The 26773-nt window shown below is 37.9% G+C and overlaps 1 pseudogene; it reads right to left on the reverse strand.

Annotated features, from left to right (window-relative positions):
• Nucleotides 1–3338: 3338 nt before the first annotated feature.
• On the reverse strand, nucleotides 3339–6662 carry LOC124635329 (annotated as a pseudogene).
• Between the last annotated feature and the right edge of the window lie 20111 nt (nucleotides 6663–26773).

Consider the following 26773-nt stretch of genomic DNA (forward strand, 5'->3'; position numbering starts at 1 on the left):
GCGTAAATATTTTTTTTTTACCTTTATATTGCACGACTAACAATAGGCGTAACTAACTACCAATAATAAGCTGCTTATTTATTTATTTTGCCGTTTAAAAAACATTATGGTAAAGCAAAACACATTTCTTTTTGTGTTTACTAGGTTAAAATAAATAAAGTTAAGACTATCAATACCAATTTATAATGATAAGAAAGCAATCCAACTAATAGATAGGTACATCTTTATTCGAGTTCTTCAAACCACACGACGATTCTATTCTTCGTAAAAAAAACATGTTTTTCTCGCTCAACCAAGGAGGTTGAGCGTCTTTTCAATCAATACATTACAAACTCCTTGCTAAGCTGCCTCACACGTTATTAGTGATACAAGATTTTCTTTCACGAATTTTTCTGCGTGGGTAAAAATACGGTCGCTTTGAAATTATTTTTTCTGGTTATTTTGTTAAATGGGGCTTTGAAAAGTATTACTTCAGAGTTAAAATGGTTCGTAATCTTACTCAATTAGCCATTTTATGTTTACACACAAGTGCAGGTATATTTTTGAATGGCCATACTAATTAATCAATTAAAATCGATTAAATATTCGTGGTAAGTATATGGTGATTAAAACGCAGTATTATTAATTGTTAAAAAATGTGAGGATAATTACATGCATTGCATATTGAAAAGAAAAAAAATCAACAACTTGACCACAGCAGAACTTCAAAATACATACTAAAATAAACCTTGTAATACACTAAAAGATAGCGTTGCGATAAATATGTCAATCTGCAATGTACAGTTGAGAAGTTATCCTGTTTTATGTTACAACTTGCTGTTCACCGCACTACGCTTTTACGTGTTTCTTGAACTGAATAGAGTAAACAACCTTTGCTAAGCTTTAGATAGATGTATGTGTTTTGTTTTAGTGTGACACATAGAGAAAATATGTGGATTTAAGGAGGAAAATAATTATATTTATAGCTGCTTACTACACTTAGATATAATCTATTTTTATTCTTAACATCATAAAGCTGAAGAGTTTGCTTGAGTTGTTTAATTTCAAGAACACAGGTCCAATTTAAAGATTATAAGCTGCTTTATAATCGGGTGCGCGAATTATACAGCTCTCTGAAGACAGATACTGAACTTTCGGGCGCTTTTCATCAATACCTAGAAAGTTTAAGTAAACATTACCATAAAATTATAATTCGAAAAAGAACATCTTCAAAAATACAAGTCACGGCAAAATTATGGCTTCCTTTCACTACATGGAATTCTGAGAATGAACTTCGGTGAAATCATTTACTTAATCTGGCTGTGAAAGGTAATAAATCTCCTCTACGCATTATATTGGTAATCGCAGCATGACGTGGCATATCCCGCTGTGTGCTGCGAGCCTACTTTCTGGTAGAAATCCTACTGTTCGAAAGATTGAAGTTAATGATGTGTAGTCTCACCCTTGGGACGGTGATAAATATACGAGTAGTATCACCATTATCATCATCAAATGTCAATGTCTTTGTATTACGATTTCTTTTATACATTACATATACCTACAAGGTGTTGATTTGCATCTGTGCCATATTTTTGGAGGTTGACGTAAAATACGTAAGTAATCGATTGGAATTACAGTAAACGGGAAATAGTTAATATGCGCTGCTTTTTTTGTCATTGTAATGTCATAGTATTTCAGAAAAACCCCAATTTTATGAAATATAATAAAATTTATGAGTGATCGTTGCCTATGTGTGAGAGCACAGCATGGTTTTGAGGCCAGTAACACGCGCCGAGAGAAAACGGGTAGGTGACATTGACGGATTTCCGAAAAAAAAATAATATTAAACATTTTCGTGCCAATTTTTGACGTGACAACGTCTTATAAATCGATGGAGCCGGCTGCACGCATGAAAAAAACATGACTCACGCGGCGTTACCTCGCTCTGAGGCGTTCCGTTTAAGGCTTGAAGTGCAAGCCAAAGCACGCAACGAGCGACAAAGAGGCATAATCGGCCTCCGCGATCGGCAGCTACTCACGTTGTCACGTTCAACTATCGTCAGTAAACCGAATTTACAGACCACCGTTTTTTTTTTGTTGATTAGGGTTGAGAATCATTAGTATAATTACGTCCTTGACTATGGCACGGATGCAAATTAACAGCTTGTATGTATAAACAATTTATTTACAAATAAAAAGGAAACATTAAAAATATGTGTCAAAAATCATCCGCATTAATGTGGATAGATATAGAGGAATAGAACAACCGACCAAAACCAACCGAAAAAACTATGGTTAGACTGTAGAAGACGATGTGCCTGCAAAAAGTTTTCCTTGGTAGATGATGTCAGATAGGAAGGTATGAAAAAAAAAGACATTCTACGTCAACCCCAAAATAATAAATTGGGATAAGGGCACGGGCATGATGATGGTTTTCACATAAAAACAGTTCGTTGTACCACGTACTTAAGTAGTTCTTTCATGGTCTGTGTAGATGAAGTGACTTTTTGAAAGACTATGCCAAAAATATTCCGTTTATTTTAGTCATATTTTATTTATTTATTTTTTTATTTATTTATTCCTTTATTTCAGGCAACTAGGGCCCATAAAAATACAAATACACATATATCGTACATTACAATACTTATAAACTAATACATAAAAATTCACCATATCAATATATACAGGGTTACTGGTAAGTAGACCGCATCCTTTCAGGAGGTGATAGTATAGGTCAATACGGACAAATTTGACCCTGGGATACACTGGGCAAAAGTTAACCCGTTTCAAGATAATCGAATTTCAAGATCGGTCGTCTAGGTACACGTATAAATTTTCATTATTAGTCAAAAGTCTCGTTTTTGTGGACTTTTGTGTGTTTTTGGATAGAAGATGAATCATTTCATAATAACAAACCATAAAACTGTACAAATCACAGAGGAAATTATAGCGAACAGCAATTACTTTTTTAGTAGATATTTTCTCAAAAATATTACTCTTCATTTTTTTGTGCAGAATACTTAAAAAACATCTACATTTGTCTAGCTATCCAAAAAGCCACAAAATACACAAAAACTCGCAAAAACGAGACTTTTAACTAGTAATAAAAATGTATACGTGTACCTAGACGACTTGTAAAGAATCGATCTTAAAATTCGATTATCTTGAAACGGGTTAACTTTTGCCCAGTATATCCCAGGGTCAAATTTGTCCGTATTGACCAGTACTATCACCTCCTGAAAGGATGCGGTCTACTTACCAGTAACCCTGTATATACAATACTATATCTATAAAAACTTAAACATACTATAAATACATAACAAATATTCTTAAAACTAATGCACACGATGTGTCGGCGTCGTGTTACGCTGACTGGTGTCACGTAGCCGGCCACGAAACCGGCGGTACAGAACACCCTTCGGCCAAAAATCTTCCTTGAGGACCTTCTCGAGACCTTGTGTCGGAACACGCACCACGAACGAGTTAAAATTTGTGTTGTGACGCGGTTCCAACCTCACGACCATCAAGGTCCAGCTGGTCTTCACGCGCAGATATTCCACGACCTCCTCAACCTTCGTGGAATGGTGCAGCCTGGACACGTACAGCTGCGTCGTCGGAATAGCTGGACGCAGCAGCATATTGGGCCCCGCCAGCGCAGTACCGCACTGGTTCCGACAAGGAGGTTTCTTTTTCTTCCTCTTCTCGACCTTGACGAAACCATCCTTGTCGCACGTGTCGATCTTGGGACCCTGCCTTCTCAAAACCTGGTTCGGTTTCGATCGGCTCTTCTTACCCCCTTTTGTGGTTTCCGCTATTTTAACCTGCGAGTTTTGTGGCTCAACAGGCTTCTTAGCGGCTACAATTGCTGCGTAGGCTCGTTTGGGGGTTGACGAACCTACACGAGTCATCGTCTCTACCGATGTCGAGGCAGGGACGGCGGCGGCACACGTTGCAACGCATGCATTCTCGGCAATAGGTGACGCATTCGAGCCCGCCGACTCGAAACTGCAGATGGAGGCATTTTGCGCCCCGCGACGCGTGTTCACATTTCTGTCGCCGTCGGTAGGTGACCTACTTGCAGAAATTGCATTGCGCAATGCTACTAATTCTGCCCGTAGATCACTGATGGTCTTATTGGACACCTCCAGCTGATGCTGCATCTCGGCCTGGCTTTGCTTCAGAAGTGTAATGTCCTTCAGCAGCCTGGTGACATCTACGTGGTCGAACGTGACGGGAGGAAGCTTGTGCAGGTCCTTCGCCACGAAATCGGGCACGTCGTCCGGGTCGGTCTCCTTCAACAGCGTGACGATGTCTTGGAGACTCTTCTCTGTGCCATCCCTTCGACGAGACGGCATCTGGCTAACTTTGCCAAGCGTCGTGAAAAGCAGCAATTTAGCACTGCTAATTTCATCTTCCTTGAACGAGGTCTTGCAGATCTGCAAGATGCTAACCTCGTCCATGTAGTCGATGGCATGTTTAATAAATGCCAACACTTCGTTGGCTATGAGCGTTTGTGCACTCATAGCGAAAACCGGGCAGCGGCTATAGCCGCGCAATTCGCGAATTTAAAATTCATACAGTGCAGCGCAAACGCGTCCGTACTTGACCGCGTATCGCACTGGACTCCAACGAATATATCTCGAACGTGTACAACTTTTGTTGGAGATCTTAAATAATTAAAAATATCTGGCTTGAATTACTAACTTCGAATTTAAAAAGGAAGGCTGGATATCACATTTCTCACACCCCGATTTTTTTGAACGCAGATCGTCCACGAATCATTGTAATAATCACAATAAACCAAACCTTATTTTGAATCAAACTCTTAAACTCACACTTGAGATGCTCCTACTTTAACCACTAGGCTATAAGCTAAGCTATAAATATCCTAGCTAAAGCTAGACTAGACTCAGTTTCAATGGAACAATACTCGTCTCACTTTCCAGTCTCCTTTTATTCCTAGCTGTCTACCAGCGTAAAATAGTTTCCCTAGGGGTCCATTAGGAAAGCATTGTCTTCGTTCCAATGTTCTCCTTAAAAATTCAGATAGGAATCGGTGTTACAATGTCTGAAAGAATTGGTTCGTTTGCTTTTGTTATGATAGATGAAAATTTTTGTTTTAATGAAAGAGGTTTAGTTTTTTTATATGTGTGTGAATCTGGGGTTTGAATGAAGAGGACATATTTTTTGGGTTGTTTGTACCTTAAAGGATCTGAAATTATAAAACCGATTTGATAAAAACCTTTTTTCAGTTTCATCCGCACGGGTCAGATAAGCATTGTGGCTTTATTTTGATTATAATTTACTGAAAAATTAAAAACAAGGAACTCTTGAGCTTAAGCTTGAGTCTTAATCTATCCAGGTTTAAGACTGAGTGTTTATTTAGGACATTTAAATCGGTTCAGCAGTTTTTAAATTAATAATGATATAAAGATCCCTATAAGTAGTCAGCAAAATAAACAAAGTCAAACTATGATGCTATAAGGAAAACTGCTAACTTCCCTTGGGAGACAAACCATTATGGATAATAATGAGAATTATATGCAAATACTTATACATATATTTTTCTTAAAGATTTAAAAATATAATAACAATCAATATGCCGCAACGTCAGAGCAGTTTCTCATATTTCGGTGTATAATTTTGTAGATAGGTATATGTAAACGGCAGGTGACCCCGCAAAAGCATGAAAATAGAAGGTGTTTTTCAAAATTATCATCCCCTTTTTATATTTTTCACAAAAACAGAGAGAAAACATTGACAGTATAGATTTAATTAAAAACCAGACTACCCAAAGGACTCTGTATTCCTATCGACGAGGGACGCAAAATCATTCCGAATTCTGTTAGCAAAGAGACATTTCTCGTTTTGCTAACTCCGAATTACTATTACTGTAGCACTAAGGCTTATCTTCAGCCCACTTTTCGTGTAGCCCAAAAACTTAATGGTCCAAAAATATTCAAATAAAACGCAAAAGATAACATTCAAAGCTTTAAAATGTGAATTAAACTTCAAAAAAGGCTCAAAAAGGCAAAAAAAATGTGTAAAATTCGGCCGCGGTCCCATTTCAAAATTAATGAGAAAAATCTGCATACCGAGATCGGAATTTGCATGGCTTATGTGGTATTTCCTTTATTGTCGTCGAGATTCTAGTTAGTTATGGAACGTGCTGGCTGAATTAGTTCGTTAAAGAAATGCTTTCCATTTTTAAATTTTTGGTGCCTTTTGGCGCCAATTTTTTTTTTTTGTGGGATGTTTATGTGGGCTTTTTTGTTCATACTGGCTTAAAGTTAGGCTTTAGAATTCTATTTTCAAATAAATAAAATAAAAATAATATGAACATCAAGACGAAGCAAGTTATATACCTATTTGTTTTTGTCTATGACAATGTATGGACAACATTATTACCTTCTGTTAGCAGTTGAAAGCGTTGAAAAAAGGTTATATTGTATATATTTTATGTAATTATAAAAGGTATATATTTAATTTATTAAGGTATTATACATATAAGCTCGCCGTTGTACATAATGTCTCCGTTTTCAGTGTGTCAAGTGTATTTATGTGTGCAATAAAGAATAATAATAATAATTAGCCCCGCAGGGCATCTGAGGCGGATGACGGGGAGTAGCGACACCGCGGGGCTATATATCCGAGTGCTCCAGGGAGAGTATACTGTCCCCCATTTCCGGCCTACCGAAGTGAAGCATGACGGGGGATAGGTCTCCCGCCTCTTGGCTTGCCTTCATCGGCCGGTCAGAGTGGAGTCGCTAGAGTAGGGTTAGCAGCCCGCTCGGAAGGTAGGTGCCTCGTGGTAAGTGGCGAGTGGGCAGGTGATGCTGGACCCACAGGGAGCGCGTGATCTGCTTTTAAAGTCCGCCGAGGTATCCTCACCCTTCAGCCGCTCATATACCTGTTGCCCTCTTGTTGCGATTTAGCGACTGATTCCCGGGGGCCCAGTAAGTGAGGTGGCGAGTCTCCACCTGCCATTTTTACGTGTATTTATTACATTGTTATCGGCAGGTGCCATAGTTCCCGTAGTTTCCCCATTCCTAGTCCATTAGCATCCCATCACAATAGCACAAGTAGTTTTCATCCATAGTTAGCAATAGTTTAGCACAGAACCGGGGATTGTCCTTGGGTACATTTCTATAGTGTATACAGGGATAATCGTCGGTTTTGTGTCACCATTACATTAAAGTTGTCTCAAAAGGGCTTCAGCGTGTTGGCTTCGGCCCCACGTTCGCCTCCCAAAAATCCGGGACTCTATAGTCCCGAGGTCTAGAAGAGACATACATTTATAATAATTAATAAAAAAAGAAAACCTACTGACTGTTATGCTAACACAGGTAACATGGTAACATTCTCGGTTACACTTAACACTACCAACAGTTACAGTTCTAATTGAAATAATAAATCATAACCTCTTGTCCTCTATCTCCTTTATGGCGACGTCAGACCCTCAACCCTCGTCTAACATGACATCTGATAAGCCAGACGTCTGACAGTGTAATTATACTGTACACCATCCACGGACGAAGGAAATACGAGCGGAGATGCCATAAGGCAGGTAGGCACCTTCTTCTAGGTGAAATACGTACGGTAGGCGTGACCAAAACTATCAGTCACGAGTAGGTACTAACAAGACATTCGGGCTATTTGTCATATCTCTTGAAGATTTTTGGCTTTACAAAAAAATTACGGGTTCTAAAGAAGACGTATGAGGACGTGGCTAGTAACGTTCCTCGTCCCCCGAACGTCCACATTTTGGCGACGTTACTTTCTTAGGAGATTTTCCGTTATGACATATCCGCTCGTCATTTTGGTCTCGACGACACCAGCCATCTTGAACGACCTAATTATAACTAGAAATGGCAACACTTACAATGAAACGCCAAAATGTGTTTTTGGTTGTGACAACACTGACGTGTATTAGAACCTCTTTTGTTATTAAAAGATAATTTAAAAGGGTATTCTCATTAGAAAAGTAAGCCAGTTAATGCTAATGTCCTGTATTTGTGTCAGAAACATTAAATCGGGCGATCAATCACATAATTTGACGGTGTCATCGTCATAAATCTATGTCGCTAGACGCGGGGAATTGTTTTCATTTTCCTTGTCCGTTTGAATTAAATGTCAGTGTTTGTTTTGCAAGATTACAGTTATGAGTAGTGACCAATATGGACAATTTTTTTTATTGCTACTGCAAAATGAGTACTAGTTTCTGACAGCAGTTTTATCCGCTTTTATAGGGAACGACTTTCTTCAGTTGGATAAAAAATAGCCCATGTGTTATTTTGTTATTCAAGCTACGTATATCACTACCTAAGTTTCATCAAAATCCATTCAGACTTTTTTGCTTGAACATCGAACATCTATACTTATAGATATGAAGCCATACACACAAGCTTTCGCATTTATAATGTTAGGATTGATATATAGTATTGATAATTCTGAACAAATACGCAATCAAAACGAAACATCTAGAGTGGATCACCCGCTGCTTAATAGCAAGCTGTCATCATTTTCTGTTCACAGAACATAAACGTATATATAAAGAAATATGTATGTAGGTACTATGTGCGAAACTCAAGTGAATTTCAATTTATTTCCACCTAAAAAAAAAATATATACGACATTGTTCAACTTGGCACTTGTTCAGAAAAAAGTAGCTAGGTACTAGTAGAATAAGGTCACTATGGCTTGATGACTTTCTTATAGAAAATAATGTAAGGCTAAAGGCTTTTCCTTTATGGAATCTTGATACAAAACTAATGCATAAACTCAACAATTGATATAATAAAATTAATCTTACGAGTGATACATTGTACCTGGACATGGACTTCTGCCATAATTCAGACACTATATCAAGGTATGGTTAAAAACCAGTTGCAACCAGTTTTACCAAACACATACATAGTTCCGTAAATAAGCTTATGTTAATGTATAATAATATTAACATCAGGTAAAAATCTTCCTTTTGATTTTAGCTTGTTTCAAATGACGTTAATTTACAAACACACATAATTAGTTCATTTTGCGAACAGAATTGAATCTGATTACATTCAATGCAGCACACCGTTGCTCTATTTCTCAGTAGGTAAGTAGCATTACGAACAAAAGCAGAATTCGAAAATCTACACGCATTGTTCTTTATTTAAATATTCAAATCCCTGTCAATAAAATTCGACCTCACAGCTCTGATTGCGAACTGACGAGACAAATCAAAAATCGAACGCGGAAAAAAATAAACCAAAAAAAAAAGATATATAAACTCATTGGATTGAATTGTAACTTTTTCCATCCTGTGTATATTTGACACGCGTGGCGAAAACAAAAACATTGGGCCGTAGGGTCGAAGGAAAAAATATTTGGTACCGATTTATAGAGGAACGTGATGCGGTCTCAAATCACGTAAGAGTATCACTTCGATAATATCGTCATCTGGTCAAAATACGTTCGTTTTAGTTGAAAGTTAGGGTCGTGTGGATTTTGGTACATACTTACCTCCGTGTTATATCAATTGTTTCATATTTTTATCACTTTTTAGGTTCAGATTTCTACTATGATAGTTTTCAATTTTTTTTGTCTGTAAATATTTTTGTTCTGAAAATATCCATGCATGCAAAAAATACCCAATACAAAACTTTTTTCATATTCAGAAGTATTTTTTCCATTGTTCAGTATAACTAGTTTCTGCTGTTCCTGAAATAATCTTGCTATATTTATTTTCAAGTTTATTATAGAACTACTCATCAGTGTAACTTTATATGTACATAGCTGCCACTAACCACCTTTAGATATTTTCTTTACCTTCCAATAACCGTATAAGATTCTCCTTGGTGAACAACGTTTAATACAAACTTGTTGCACCAAGTTTTAAGGATAAAACTTTGCTTGTTTCACGCTCCTAGTCTTAATTTGTTGGCTACATAGTACACAGGTACTTAGTGGAACCCCGTTTACTTAAGAAACTTTAGCCTGTAGAAGCTATGTATGAAAACTAAGTGATATCTTCAAATAAATACCTAAGTATTTCTTTCACCTGTGATAAGTATCGATTGCAGGTGTCCATCAAAACCACCGGTCACAGTCCCCTAATTACATTAACTCTTCCAATACATATAGAAAGTTGCTCCCTAATTGCTACCAGCTGTCATTAGTTGCTACCAGTTGCTACCCTCGGTACCTTTTATGGAGACGTTCTTCCAAAAATGATTAAAGTTTTTTTTTATGAGAAATCGTCAAAAGGAAAGGGGTCTTTCGCTGCATGTGCAAAGTCAGGACTCCAACTCTCAGACTCTAACTGACTAAAACCCACCATGTGCATTCTTGAGCCCTTTATATACTAGCCATATACTTGATAACACTAACTTTGCCTATACTGTAATTACGTTTATTACGTGTTAGTTACACCCACATACAAAACAGCCAACGCGAACTATATTTTAAGCAAAATCTTGAACTAACGAACATAACAAGAACATAATATTTTAGCGTGTTAGAAATTATGCATGATTGTTCATTGTTGCCTGTTAGCATAATTTACTGTGTTTCAGTGAGCTCGAGCGAGAGTAGTTAGATTATGAAGTGCTTTCTCAACCAATTTAACATTAGAAATACGTGTTTGTTTGTGTGTCTTTCAAGAAATACTATAGTAAGACGTTTTTCCTTCTTGAATGCGTTTAGAGAAAAATCTCAAGAACAAGAGCTTTCTTTCTTTCGCTCTCTTCGATATTACGTATTTTCCTAACAAATTATTTTATAATTTTTTTATTCACAAACGCATAGCATCATCATCATCATCATCTCAGCCATAGGACGTCCACTGCTGAACATAGGCCTCCCCCTTTGATCTCCACAGATACCTGTTGGAAGCGACCTGCATCCAGCGTCTTCCGGCGACCTTGATAAGGTCGTCTGTCCACCTCGTTGGTGGACGTCCTACGCTGCGCTTGCTAGTCCGTGGTCTCCACTCCAACACTTTTCGGCCCCATCTGCCATCTGCTCTGCGAGCAATATGGCCTGCCCATTGCCACTTCAATTTGCTAATCCGGTGGGCTATATCGGTCACTTTGGTTCGTCTACGGATCTCCTCGTTTCGGATTCGATCACGTAGAGAAACACCGAGCATAGCCCTCTCCATAGCTCGTTGAGCGACTTTGAGCTTTGAGATGAGGCCGATAGTGAGAGACCACGTTTCGGTGCCGTAAGTCATCACTGGTAACACACATTGGTTGAAGACTTTCGTCTTGAGGCACTGAGGTATCTCGGACGCAAAGACATTGCGTAGTTTCCCGAACGCTGCCCAGCCGAGTTGGATTCGGCGGTTGACCTCTTTCTCAAAGTTGGACCTACCTAATTGGACTACTTGTCCTAGGTAGATATATGAGTCAACAACTTCGAGTACCGAGCTTCCAACAGAGACTGGGGTGGGTTGAACATGGACATTTGACATAATTTTCGTCTTGTCCATGTTCATTTTCAGGCCCACCCGTGGGACACCGGCCGTGTGCCGTGGGACGCCGGCTTAGAATTGCGCTCCCCCCAAATCATCCCGTGGGTGTCGTAAGAGGCGACTAAGGGACAAACCGGAGGTCGGGCAGCAGCGTCCTCCGCGTACTGCATACCCTCACTGCGATCGCCAACCCGCCTGCCAAGCGTGGCGATTAAAGGCAATTACCCCCCAATGAGAAGCACAGAAACCAGGCCCCCAGTCCCCGGCAGCTCCGCTATCCCTGGCGCGGGTAGCGGTCAAGGTAACGGCGGAGCAGGGGGTGCTAAGAATCTCCGGAAGAGATCCGGCTACCCACCCCCACGACGACTGGCCCTGGTAACACACAACATACGCACATTGAGGACTGACGAAAAGATCTGCGAGCTGGAAGAGGAGTTGAGCAAGTTACATTGGGACATTATAGGGTTATGCGAAGTCCGTAGAGAGGGAGAGGACACCGTAACCCTGAAGTCTGGTAACTTGCTCTACTACCGGGAGGGCGACCAAAAGTCCCAAGGTGGTGTCGGGTTTCTCGTTCACAAGTCCCTCGTAAACAACATAACAACCATCGACAGTGTGTCGAACAGGGTGATATACCTAATACTCAGAATATCCGAAAGATATTCGCTGAAGGTCATTCAGGTATACGCACCGACCTCGTCACACTCCGATGATGAGGTGGAGACTATGTATGAGGACGTAAGTAGGGCCATACATAGTTCCAAAACCCACTTCACTGTTGTTATGGGGGATTTTAACGCTAGGTTGGGCAAGAAAAGCGGTGATGAGTTAAGAGTGGGGCAATTTGGATATGGGCAACGGAACCTTAGGGGACAGAGGCTGGCTGACTTTCTGGAGAAAGAGGAACTCTTCATGATGAACTCTTTCTTCCAGAAGCCGCCTCACAGGAAATGGACCTGGTTGAGTCCCGATGGTTTCACGAGAAACGAGATAGACTTCTTCATGACCGACAAGAGACGGATATTCAGTGATGTCTCTGTGATCAACAGGGTAAAAACCGGAAGCCATCACCGAATCGTAAGAGCCTCACTGAATATCAATGTTAAACTTGAAAGGTCCAGTCTGATGAAGTCTACGCTCCGACCTACTCGGTCCCATATTCAAAACCCGGAAAGCTTTCAACTCGAGCTCTCTAATCGCTTTGCTTACCTTGAGAACTTAGTGTCAGTGGATGAGATCAACGACGGACTAGTGGAAACTGTCCGCACGGTAGGGTCTAAGTTTTTTAGACCCTGCCGTAAAAATAGACCTCAAAAACTAACCGAGCAAACCTTAAACCTCATGGCTGAACGACGCTTGCTACAGTTGCAGTCTTCCCATGATGCGAAGTCATACAGGCAGCTCAATAGACGAATATCCAAGTCCTTGCGACACGATCTGCGTCTCTTTAATACGAATCGTGTTAAAGAGACCATACAGCGAAACCAAGGCTCCAAAGTGTTCGCAAAGGACAAGTCTATTGGGCAAAGCCAGATGACTAAGCTGAAACGGGAGAATGGCAGCATAGCGTCGACCAAGGCAGAGGTTTTAGGCGAGATCGAGAGGTTCTATGGACAGTTATACACTTCGGTCGCAAAGTCCGCTGACAGCTTGGCAGGAGATCCAAGAGCCAAGCTGTCCCGACATTATACCGAAGATATCCCGGACATCAGTCTGTACGAGATTAGGATGGCCCTGAAGCAGCTTAAGAACAACAAGGCGCCGGGTGAGGACGGAATCACTTCAGAGCTTCTGAGAGCGGGTGGAACACCGGCACTTAAAGTCCTCCAGAAACTCTTTAACTCCGTCCTGTCCGAGGGCAAAACGCCTGAAGCTTGGAGCAGGGGTGTGGTGGTGTTGTTCTTCAAAAAAGGTGACAACAGCCTATTGAAGAACTACAGACCCATCACACTTCTAAGCCATGTTTATAAGCTGTTTTCAAGGGTTATCACGAACCGTCTCGAGCACAGGCTTGATGACTTCCAGCCTCCCGAACAAGCCGGTTTCCGAAGAGGCTTTAGTACCATAGACCACATCCATACGCTGCGGCAAGTTATACAGAAGACCGAGGAGTATAACTTGCCATTATGCTTAGCGTTTGTGGACTATGAGAAAGCCTTCGATTCGGTGGAAACATGGGCGGTACTTGAGTCACTCCAACGATGCCATATTGACTATCGGTACATCGAGGTGTTGAAGTGTTTGTATAATAACGCCACCATGTCGGTCCGAGTACAGGAGCATAGCACGAAGCTGATTCCATTGAAAAGAGGCGTAAGACAGGGGGACGTAATCTCCCCGAAACTGTTTACTGCCGCAATGGAAGACGCCTTCAAGCTCCTGGAATGGCAAGGATTTGGCATCAACATCAACGGCGAATACATCACTCACCTTCGGTTTGCCGACGACATCGTAGTCATGGCAAAGTCGATGGAAGAACTCAGTATGATGCTCGAGGGCCTCGACCGAGTTTCACAACGCATAGCGTTCTTTCAATATTATCTCTTAAAAAATTGTTGAACTGTACTCATTTCGAAACTCTACAAAAAAAAGGAGGACATAAAGTGACGTTCGCTCGTTTAATTTAAAATACACCCTTGGAACATTGTCTTAATTTTTAAATGAAGCCACTTTTCTTGTAGATAAATATGACAGATGGATAGCAATAAAATTGCTTTCTATTCATCTTCTAATTACTCCTACAGACAGCCATTAGAGTGACACTTTAAATTATAATAACTATTTACTTTAAGAACCTCCTTAATTAAAACCAGTCAGAAACTCAAAAGATCAAAGATTACCCAGTTTATAACTAAATGGCCATTTTTATTACACCCAGAATGGCTTTTATAAACATTAGCCAGGGTTTCCAGTAATAATTTTTCGAAATGTTGATAGATAGCAGCCATTTCCGATAATAACCAATTATTTGTGGGCAAACAAGACTATTGTGGTCCGTGGCTTGTTTACCCGTCTTTGTTCCTGAGAATGCACCCTGATATCAATAGCTCTTCTTAATTGAGATATTGGCAAACCGTCTCGGCGTTTAATGGGTATGAACCATTTACAAAGTCAAAGTCATATGTTTTTATTTCAAGTAGGCCTTTGCAAGCTCTTATGAAACGTAACATTACTTGCACGGTTCCAAAAAGTTGATCTCATGGAGAAGAGACGACAAGAAACTCCATGGATACTCTATGGATACCTAAACCTTGCTCATGAATGTTCGCATGAAAATCAGTTTAATTGTTATTGAGTTTATCCTACATAGGCAGACATATTATATTCATAATTCATTGTTAGTTCACCACGTGAATGGCAAAAACTTTTTTATGAACCGATGTTCATAAATGGCTCCAAAATGTATTTATGACATCATATGTTAAAAAAAAAACTACAGCAATGTTTTATCACAATCCTTTAAAAAATTGATCTCCGTCTGTAGAGCTACAACACCAAAAAAAGTATAAAGACATAGAATACACATACACTTAGATAAGTACGAATATATTTCGGTCCTTCCAGTAAACCTCAAAGGTATACTTACTTTAATTTGTGTTTGAAAGTGCACCACACGACATATGTTCAAAGTCATGTGCTTCGAAACTCTTTTCTCAAAGGAGTTTGTATGTGTGTAGTTTAACTGTAAGTATTTAGAAACACGTTGCTTAGAAAAAGTATTGATTTAATTTTGGACCTTCATAGTACTTTCCATTAGTTACAATAAGAGTTTTGTAAGCCGTAAGCAAAACACTCTAATTAATTATTCCTATATGAAATGTTATTACTTATATAGTACATAAATGAAAATCAAACAAATAATGAATGTTCGCTTATGAAATTCAAATAAATGTTTTACCAAGTTTTATTACTTCAAAATTAATATATGGAAAACAATCCAAGCCTAAGTAATTAATCATATGTGTTTTCTTTTGTTTTAATATTCTGTTTTGAACTTTGAAATATACATAGATTACGCTGTTTGCTTTGATTTCAGCTGTCAATCGGATAAGTACTTATTTCTACTTTTTATTTACATAGATATTTACAACACAAAAAAAAACTGTGTTAGTAAAACAATAAAAAAACACTATAACTAAAACACTTCAAAAAATTCATCCCCATTGCTGTCAACTGGGAGCGTACCCAATGAGGCTGGCAGCATTACCTTGTTGGATGGCCATGCTGATTCTTTGTTCGAGGTAATAGCCAGCCTTCTGGTCACGAGAAGCGTCAACAAGCCGCCTAGAGAGATCTTTAAATAGGGTGTGGGCATTTCTACTTGAATAGATAAAGTCTGTAAAATTTTAAGGGTTTCCAATAAACAAACCTTTTTACCCACATTGCTTACCTCACTTCACAAAATGAGGGTATAAGTATAACAAAGCACGTATTTCCTTCGTCCTGAATTGCATGTGAATATTTACAATGGTTGAGTCCCACGTTGGGCGCCAAGTCGGATTGACTAATTTATTATTTCCGAGTGCTGTCTAGATAAATTTGACGACGCTTGTATTTGCTTTTTAGTAGCAAATGTGGACTAAATGTAGCAATTTTTGAGTGGAGACATAACTAATGTAATAGAAATCGCTTTGTGGGTTTTCTTAAACTTTTACAAAGCAGCCCGTAGTCTGGAAGTTGGTGATTGATTCACCCGTGCATCGGAGAGCACGTAAATGTCGGTCCTGCGCCTGATCTCTTTCCGGTTGTGTCGGATTGCCGTCCCATCGGGTTATGAGAGTGAAGGAATAGGGAGTGCACCTGTGTCTGCACAAATACTCGTGCACTATAATATGTCCTGCGCAGCTGGCTGATCTCCTTAAGTGAGAACAGCCGCCGTGGCCGAAATCGGCCGTGGACGCCATTATTATTAATAAAAACTGCAAAATATTATATTCATTCGTTTTTACCCGGTCCAATGTGTGTCCAGTGTGATAATGGATTCGGTTCATACGTATGTAACATATATTCAAGTTTCTAGTCCTATGACTAAGCTGTGACCTTAGTGCAAGGAAGGACCGTTTTTGCGGGCTTACGTGCTTATGCACAGATGCTTATGCTGCATTCACAATTCAGCTTAGATTTAGTAAATAGAACTACAACATGGACTTGCAATTTTCTGTAACAACCTTTATGTAGCATGTTGATAGTCAACCAATATTTCTGTGAAATATGTCCAAATTAACGTCCACCTGTAGAACACGTATTCCACACGAATTTTATTTCATCATATTCGGCATCAATTTATTATTTCCGAGAATCTCGTTTGATATTTTTGTGCTGGCATTTATTTTCAGGCGAGAGAAGACTGCCTACAAAAACCTATAAATGAGATAATGAATACAAAGGGGAATTATTGAGTAAAACTAGTCGTAGTGGCCTAGTGGGTAAAGAACCAACCTCTTGAGTATGAGGGTGTGGGTTCTTTTCCAAGTCACGCAAGTACCAATGCTACTTTTCTAAGTTTGTACGTACTTACTAAGTATATCTTGGACACCAATGGCTGATAAAATGGTGAAGGAAAACCTCTCAAGGAAACCTGGACTATAAAGTCTGACATCACCAACCTGCATTAAATTGAGCGAGCGTGGTGATTAATGCTCAATCCTTCTATGTGTGAGAGGAGGCCTGTTCCCATCAGTGGGAGGATAAAAAGGCTGTAACAGTAACTGAGTAAAACAGCAAAATTGAATTTAAACGCATATTTATACCAATAAAATAAATGACTATCAACATTTAAAAACAGCTTCGGGGTCGGAAAAAGTGGTTTGTCGCGAAATAATCCCGTGACATAACAACCGTACATTTCTACCTCTATTAGTAAGGCAAGAAGACATTGTGACAGTGTGCGCTCGCGTGCAACACCGTGAGGTGAGATAGCGAGTAATTTATTATTTTATATCACGTTTGTTTATACACTAATATATGTATCTTGCAGTTTGTATATTTTTATTTGTGACAAAGGCTTGGTAAATTCGTGATGTATTGTATGCATTGTAGTCTAGGACAATTTGTTGTTGTTTCTAAAGTGGTAGTAGGTACTTAATAGGTACTTTACGACTTCTGAATGTAAGACTTTAATTTGCTATCCATGAAAACAAAAACATTTTTTTAACAAATAAGTCTCAGCGACATTCCTATACTGGGATAACAGCATGGTCGGCATCTACAGTTTGCTTATATGTAGTTTTAAATACCCAGACACACTGACCTTTTTACAAATTAAAAACATGCAAGACCAAAAGTAATTAAAATGCTTCTTATAACAAGAATAACTGAAAAACCATAGTATTAAACCGTATTCCAAAATCAAAATAATACCCGGACCACAGTTTCCAAGTGAAATAACCAAGAATCGCCCTCAAGATTACATGAATTCTCAAGAAACAATGAGGGCGCTCATTTGCAGTTTTTATTTTAATATTTTCACAACAACGGAGACTCGAAGATTCTGATTACATTTCATCCAGATGAACCTGTTCTTTATTTTTTGTTCATGAAGAAATAAGAAGGTTTTTTGATATCATTCGTTAGGGACAAGGAATAAAATGTTATTTTTGCGCAGTTATTCTGTTTGACCATTAAGAAGTGATTGTGTACTTTATTTAACACTGGAGATCAGGCTTAGTTAACATGGTAACTAACATGTTTTTTTTTAATCACTTCATGATGGGCCATTTTTTGCCAACATTATAAAGACGCTTTGCCGTAAGCTTCAATATTTAATCTTTATAATAATCTACATAGTTTTAATAAAATTCAAGGATTTTATTTTCTGACGCGAGACAAACCCGCAAGCATTCTCAATTCTATTATATTACTAACAATTTATCTTTTGATTTTTGAACACTTCTATGGGGTTATAAACCAACAATAAGCGTGTTAACAAACCGACCATTAAAACTTCCAAAATCAAACTAATCATACATTTATGCAACTATCCTTAGTGCGGTCGGTCCGTGAATGCAACTATCCTCTTACACAATCCCAGAATCTTCACTAAGAAACCTTACCCAACTTGTAACTGCTGGACACTGGGTAACAAACCGCTAACAAGTACGGACTACGGAGTCACGCCGGCGGTCATAAATACTTATTGAGACTCAACTCACTAACAATTTCCAATATCCTGTCTGCGATCTCAGGAGATGGTATTACGTGTCGCTATGGACTCCTGTTTAAAATGAATTCTATTTTGTGGTGTCAATCTTTGTTACTATAGAAATCGTGTATCGTTGAAGTGGTAAAATAAGAATTATTCTCGAAATCTTGTACCTACATACTCTCTCTTTCTCTGCAACTCCGATTCATGTACCTTGGTTTCTTGTTTAAGCACTGATGGTGCAACTAAAAACATTCTAAGTAATCTATACTTAAGTATATTTCAGCTACAGGACTATATGCGAAGTACCTAACTATCTGTAAACCAAGAAATAAAAGATCAAAGAGGCAGTCCGCACCACGACTCAAGTTTGGCGGAAAATTGTGGAACTATTATTTATTTGCATTGACGTAGACACTAAAACCCCGCGTCTATCTGACTTGAGTCATAGTTCAAACTCTACAGTCATCTATATAAATAAAAATGAATTGTTGTTCGTTAGTCTGATTAAAACTCGAGAACGGCTGGGCCGAGTGAGCTGATTTTGGTTTTAAAATGTTTGTAGAGGTCCAGGGAAGGTTTGAACGATACGAAGTTCGCGGGATCAGCTAGTAAATAATATTATTAAGGTACTTTTAGCTTAACAAATGACACGTATCACACGTAATAACACAATAACTATCGAGAATTGATCGCAATAGCTGTCGCCGAGTCAGCGACACTTGCACCCTGTATCAACAAGATGCAGAGCAGCTGACTGAGCGCTATGATAGGTACTTTGATTTGAACCTTAAGTGAAAGGGGAGTAGGGATTATTTTTGTTTGGTGATAAACTGCGATGTTAAGTATTCATCTACATATATTAATAACATATAATTTGTAAGAGTTTCTATATATCAAACAAGCTGTTTTCCCGCGATATCACCCGCGTCCCGTGAGAGCTACCTCGTACCTCGCCCGTAAAATATATTTTTTAAATCGGTTTATTACAAACAAAAATATGTTTTTATATCTTAGGGGAGATGTTCCCAAAACGGGTAAGCTAACGAAAGATGTTAAATAAAATAACCAAGAACATTACATGCGACTTGTATTTGTACTCATAGGGTTGTTTATATAATAAACTTTGGAAAACATAAGATAGTCTTAGTAATCTTCTTCAATATTCTGAAAAAAATAAAAAAAAATAAACCCCTTCGAAATACCCGCTTTGCCCTAGTGGGGGTCCTAAAACGGGTAACGCCTTTGGGCAAAGCAAGCATATGTGATAAATGAATTAAAAAACATTTTAAAAAATATCTTAGCCTCCTATTATCCAGGAAATCTTTATTGTTAATTAGTCTCCTTAATTATGTTAAACAGTTGTCTTATTTTGATCAGTCTAGATTACTCTTTTACGTCATTAAATGTTACATTTGAAATTATAGATAAACAACAGATAATTTGTTAAAAATCAAAGAAAAAATATTTAAATTTCTTTTTCACGCTGTTCCTGTTCTTCTTCAGCTCTCTGTGGCTTTCTTTGTCTTCGATTAGCTTTCTGTGGGATCAATTGAGGAAGTGCCCCTTATTTTATTGGTGTTACATGATGATCCTCAGGTTGAAGAAGGATTGTAGTTTGTGATGGAGTCTTGCATGGTGTTATAAAATCCTTAAGAATTTGTGTTTCTGCCGTTATAGTCTTGCATGGTGTTGGAAGTTCTTCAATATACTGGCCTACTGGTGTTGGAGTATGAGGTGGACTTATAGCTTCGTCAAGAGGTTGCGGTCCAGTTTCATAACTTCCACATCCCACGAAGCATTTAAAGTTTTTCTTTTATATTTATTCACCCAATTAAAAAAAAAACAAATAAAAAAAAAACAAATTAGGTATTTTTTACATTTGAGTCAGATAAATAATGGCACTGGCCAGCTTAATACATATCATAAATTATTCCAGGGCAAATCGGATAGTCACCCGATATGCCCCTACCCGTTTTGCCCAAAAGCACGTTTTAAATTTCAACTACCTTAACCATAAAATAGTAAACAAGGAGACCACTAATTATTCACAATTAATAAGCATATAACATGCAAAATGATAATACAAAACTACGAAAACCATATCTTACACCATATTTGAGTAGTTAGCACTAGCATAATTCGATTTTTTTTAATAAGTTCAGCAGAAAACTTTTTTTACGTCTTACCTCGAACACGCTCGCTCCAGGTGCGCGAGCCGACTGACCGTGATCGGCGGGGGGGTAGTGCGCCACTCTACACTCACAGGTTCACACTAAGATCTATAATATTCGAATGGCAAGGCCTACCCGTTTTAGGAGGGGTACCCGTTTTAGGAACATCTCCCCTATTTATTAAACTTTACACATTATTATATTAGTATAGTTTAAAAGAAGACATAAAAATATGTTGTCCCTTACGACACAGAGAGAAAAAGACATTAATACAACTCAGTTTAATGGAACAAGAAAGTTTACACACTATTTCTTTCAGACAGATTTTCAAGTAAATTCACTGCAATCAGAAGCCCGATAGCTTTGATTCCAAGGATTCCAAGCTTATTTTTACTGACCACAGAAAATCGACAGCACTTTGGATCTGATCCAAAGAGGTTTGCAAAGTAAAATATGTAATGCTGGCCGAAAGAATTTAAAGATGGCGTATCTACTCAAGCTTTTGTTAGACCGGGAATAGATTTTGTCTCTTAGAAGACATTCAGTAAGTTATATTTCCTTTTTATTGGCTTGGTATTGAATTGATGTCTCTGTTATGTGTTTTGTAGGAATCGTTATTTATAGTTCATTTATTACGGTAATCGCATATGTATCGTTCATTCTCTTCTCTCAAAATCTGTCTTGTCGATACCATAGAGATCCAAATGGGTTTCAGTGGACATTATTTAATCATCTGTCTAGCCTTTTTCAACTATGGCGGCGTCGGCTTCCAATCCAATCGGATGCAACTAAGTACCAGTGTTTTATTAATTAATCACTTAATAATTATTGAGTAGCTGTAGCGGCTTGGGAAGATTTGGAACGACAGGAGAATCACAAAGACCACAAAGGTTCGGCTGATGAAATGTCTAGTTTTTCCGATCTTTCTTTACGGAGCTGAAACTTGGTCTTTGAGAAAGCAGGACCGCCAGAAAATCGATGCTCTGGAGATGTGGTGCTGGAGACGATTATTAAAAATACCCTGGACAGCATTCCGCACCAATAACTCCATCCTCAAGGAGCTTCGCATTTGTGACAGGTTGTCGTCGATAGTACAGTTGCGAATTTTGAAGTTCTTTGGGCACATTTCTCGAAATGAGAACTCAATGGAGAGGCTTGTAGTGCAAGGCCGTATAGAAGGCACAAGACTGAGGGGTCGATCTCCAACCCGCTGGATCGACCTCATTAAAGCTACAACAGAAGCGACTGCGGTACAATGTGTTCGCGATGCCGAAAACCGGCAAAAATGGAGGGGCATCGTGCGACGTGCAGCGGCCCTAAAGGCTCCCGACGATAGTGCGCCGCAACCCTGCCCATCAACAGCCACGACCACTCTGTCAAGAATGCCCGACTAAGAAGAAGAAGAGCTGTATCAAGCAATAAAAGGTTTATTGGCTGTACACGAAGAAGGATACATGAGAAGCTGAAGTCAAAGTATAAACTATTTCTCTTCATAAAAAAATATTCTTACTTTCAGATATAACGCCAACTTTAGTATTATTTTTATCAAAAATCGAGGTAAAAATATTCAACCATAAGGTCAAGGTGAAATTAGTTATACGCCTACAAAAAATATTTCCAGCCAGTTAATCTCTTGAAACCGTTAAGAAAAAAGATATTTTTTGAAAATGGAAAGTTCGAATGTAATTTAAAAGTTTCATATCTCGGCGGTAAAATTATGTTAAGTCGTCCCGTTATACATAAAGTTTTTATTAGAATTTTCAAACCAATTTTTTTTTTTTCAGAAAAGTACATACTTATCTTAAATTAATTTTAAAACAAAATAACATGTAACGTCAAAACTAGTTGCATAATGTTATTTATTACTTGGAACCAATTTTTTTTTGTCATATGTGCTAAGTTTTGTTTAGACCATAAATAAAATGCCTATTAAAAGATAACTCATTGTTCCTACATATCTCGATGGACCTTTTCCGCCATTTATTTTTCACTTGACGCCTCTTCCGTGTTCCGACATAATTACTTTTTACCCTTTAGCGTGAGTTGGACCGCATTAACACGCCTCAATGAGAGGCTTTATTACTTTGCACACTAATACCTTTATCAAATATTTTGATGACGTACTTTCAATACTGGTCACATTAAAAAGTATTCTATTCTATTTTTGGTTGATGGCAAGCTTCATTAAAAAGTGTTTTCGGATCCATTTTTAAATGAGCAAATGACATTTATGACGTTCGAAATTCAAACCAAGTTTGACGATGATTTGTAGATATTATATTATTTTGGTATTTATGAAATTGAGATTGATTTATCATGTTTTGAATCCTTCAGAACTGGTAGCAACGGAATAAAAATAGAATTGCAATTAGGTATATCTTAAAATATTCAAACACAGTCTGTTTATTAATAAAATATTTTCTTTTACCTATCCCAGAACCTTTAAAATTAATATTCACAAACCGATCCAATTTGCATAACCAATAAAAAACATGACTGTCGACTAGACAATTTAAATACTGTTGACGCTAAGTAAAAACTGGATAGCGGTACTAAAAAAAACATGGTAAGTACAAGTAGTGTAGCTCATTTGCAATTCAAAATGCAACAAGACGATTATACGGACTCCCGTTAAATATGAATGACATGAATAATTCATGGCGGAAAATGCAATGCCAACTTTAAATAAAAACTGTTTTTTGTAAGCGTTTGAGGATTTCAGGGTTGCCATCGTTTATAATTAGGTAAGCACCTATAAGAAAAGTCTTCAAATAAGGATGTACTATAAAGTCCCATGAAAAAAGAAGACTGAACCACTGTGCCGATCACAGATAGTTATTCAACATTTTTAATGGAATTTAGTAACGTGGGTAACTAAGTATGTAGGTACTATTGTAAACCGAGTTCAAAAAAGGAGGTTCTCAATTCGTCGGAATCTTTTATTTTGATCTGCTTACAACTTAGTAAAAAACAGTTGAGTATGAACAATTCCCACGAAAATATTTTTTAAGAATTCTCAAAAAATTGAGGCAAAGAAAACTTGTACCAAGACATCTGATAACTACGTATAATACGATACTAAATAAACGTGACAACCCTACACCATTGTTCACGGGATGACGCGCCGTTTTCACATGAACAGAACAAAGTGATTATATATTTCACAATCTCAACACCATTTGTATCGTGATTCATGTAGAACACAGTACGCTAACATTACATTAAGCTTTGCTTTTATGTTGTTATTTGTTATATTTTAGTAAAACATGACGTTTATAAAAATGGTTCTGTCGGTAAGTAAGCAAAAATATTGTACATGTCGTCAAATATTTGTGTATTAGGGATGTTTTTGTTATAAATTAGGATATTTTTTCTTCAACCATCAGCAATAGGTACTACGAATAATGAATAGTTAATCAACAAATAAATAAATAAACTTCTAACTGCCACCAACTCTTTTAACCGCTAAGTGCTGGGAACCACTCCGCTCACCTGGATATAAAGCTAGGATACCTTCTCCAATAAAAGGGCTACCTAAAATAATTTTCAAACTATTAAGCAAAGCTACAGCTGTAGACATGTATGTTTTAATAGAAGCCGTGTATGTTTTTAATAGCAGTTTCCTTAAGCTAACAAACATTTACGTAAAGCCAGCTTAGAATATCAACCGGTATCTTAGAAATATGATTTGAAACCAGGTGTTTGTATTTAAGTTTACTACAGAGGAAAGAATATGAATGGAGATGCTATAAGTCAGGTAGGTCAAGCGCCTTCTTCTCGATTAAATTACGTACTTTAGGCATGATCAAAACGCTCAGTTACGAATGAACTAGTGAGGCGTTCGGGTTCCTTGACACATCTGTGCAAGGTTTTAGGTTTTACAAAAGGCGTATAAGGGTGGAGCCAGTCACGTTTCTTGTCCCCCGAACACCAGCATTTTGGCGCGCTAGTTTCTTAGGAGACTTTCCGCTATGACATCTCTGTTCGTCATTTTGTTCTCCATGAAGTTTACCGTCTAATTTAATCGTAACATCAAACTTAATTCTTGGCTGACATGTTTAGGCTTTAGGCGTTATGAACAATTGTTATTCTGAACTGTTCAGCTTATTATAAGCTTGGGAATATAGACAGTGTTTTAATGTTGACCTCGTTTGTAGGAATCCTAAGTTATATTTTAGTTCTATGAAAATGGAGTATTTGCTACTTTGCCTAAATATGATCGGATTTTTTCGCGACACACGACTTTATATTTTATTCGTTTCAGCTTAATTCATACTTTTTCATCCATAGAGTGTAAGTATCAAACATCGAGATAACTTAAATACAACTTAATGAAATGCTTCAGCGATAATCCCCGACGTCACAAGAACTCACCTTAAAGCGATTTAAGCAACTAATTGAATCGCCACAAATCCCAAAGACGGGCTTAATCCCCTTGTAACAAAAATGAACAATGCCTTTCGAAATACCGTCAATATTTAGGTACCAGCTCCCCTAATCTTCTTAAATAAAATTATATAGAGTTTCCCGAAGCTTAAGACCGTACTTTATTAAGGATCTGGTTTGAAGCGGCTATTAATAAAACTTCAAAAAGATATGAAAAATTAGCTGCGATGTTGGGGTGTATAGAGCGATTGTGAGCAGGTACTAGGCTGTCTTCTTTTTGGTATTAGAGGGATGAAAATGTAGACTATGAATAGGATATTCTTGTCGTGTGTTAGAACGTGCGTTTATGTAAATACAATTTTCATTAAATATTCTCTGACACTAACAAGTCTGTACGACAAATTCTTATCCAAATACGATTACAGCGGCTTATGCAAGTACATCAGAATTTTCCAAACTAAAAACTACTCTATCCTCACAAGCTTCGAACAAAAACATTGAAGAAATGGGTCTTTTGAACACGTTACACTGTGGAAAAATTCAATTGTTCGATAAAACACGACCATCAAGAAAAACGACCCGTTAACGTACTTAAAATTTCCCAAAAGAAAGAAGAAAAAATGTTCATGTCACACTGAAATCCTAAGAAATCTATTTCAGAAAATCTTGTTCCCCTTATGAAGTCATTTCACGTACCTCGGTAAACGAATATCAACTTTATCTACTTGAAAATTAAATCTACTTTACGATACGACTCACCGCGACAAATGTAATGGATACTTCGTGCGTGCGATTTTTATCGCGTTTTGAGACTTTTATGTAACTTTTGAATTTAATACAATTGTGTTACTTGAATATTAATTTTAGAATAGCATTATGGGTTTATTTGAATTCTAATTGAATACTTTTGCGACTAATCAGCGCAAAATATCTTCATTTGTATACAAGGGAATTGTTTGAATTTTCTGTTATTTTTCTGTAACAAGCGGTTGCAATAGCAATAATACTAAATGGCTCGTGTAATAAGGACGCTATTTTACCTTGGCAATATCAGTAACAAATATAACTTCTTCGTGAGTTGAAAGTTTTACTAATTAAACTGAATCGTGGTATGCTTCAGCGAAAACAAATGAAGGGCAGATAAGAAAAAAAACTACCCCAGACCACAGGTAAAATAGAATTTTGAAATTAGAAACAGAACAGATTCAGTTATCCCATTTTTTAGACACACGGCAGTGTGTCCGCCAAGTTCGAGCAAAAAAAAGCGACACACCGGCCGTGGGTTATCTTACACGAACCATTTCGGGCCAAATTCGACCCCCCTATAACTCAAAATCTATTTTATTTACGCATATCAAATTTCTAGTATCTGTTGAGACCCCCTCACTTATCTAAAATACAGAATTTCATTAATATACCTATTGTAGGTCTTGAGATATTGACGTCAGAAAATCGCTATTTTTACTATACACTCACTGACTGACTGACTGATTCACTGACTCACTCACCAAAAACCTAGACCACTTCCAATGGTCGTATTGACTTGAAATTTGGCATGGAGGTAGGTCTTTATGTCAAGGTAAAGGGGAAAATCTGAAAATGACCAAGTGTGAGTCAGTTTCAAAATAATTCAGATTA

This window comes from Helicoverpa zea, chromosome 12, assembly GCF_022581195.2.
Source record: "Helicoverpa zea isolate HzStark_Cry1AcR chromosome 12, ilHelZeax1.1, whole genome shotgun sequence".
NCBI lineage: Eukaryota > Metazoa > Arthropoda > Insecta > Lepidoptera > Noctuidae > Helicoverpa > Helicoverpa zea.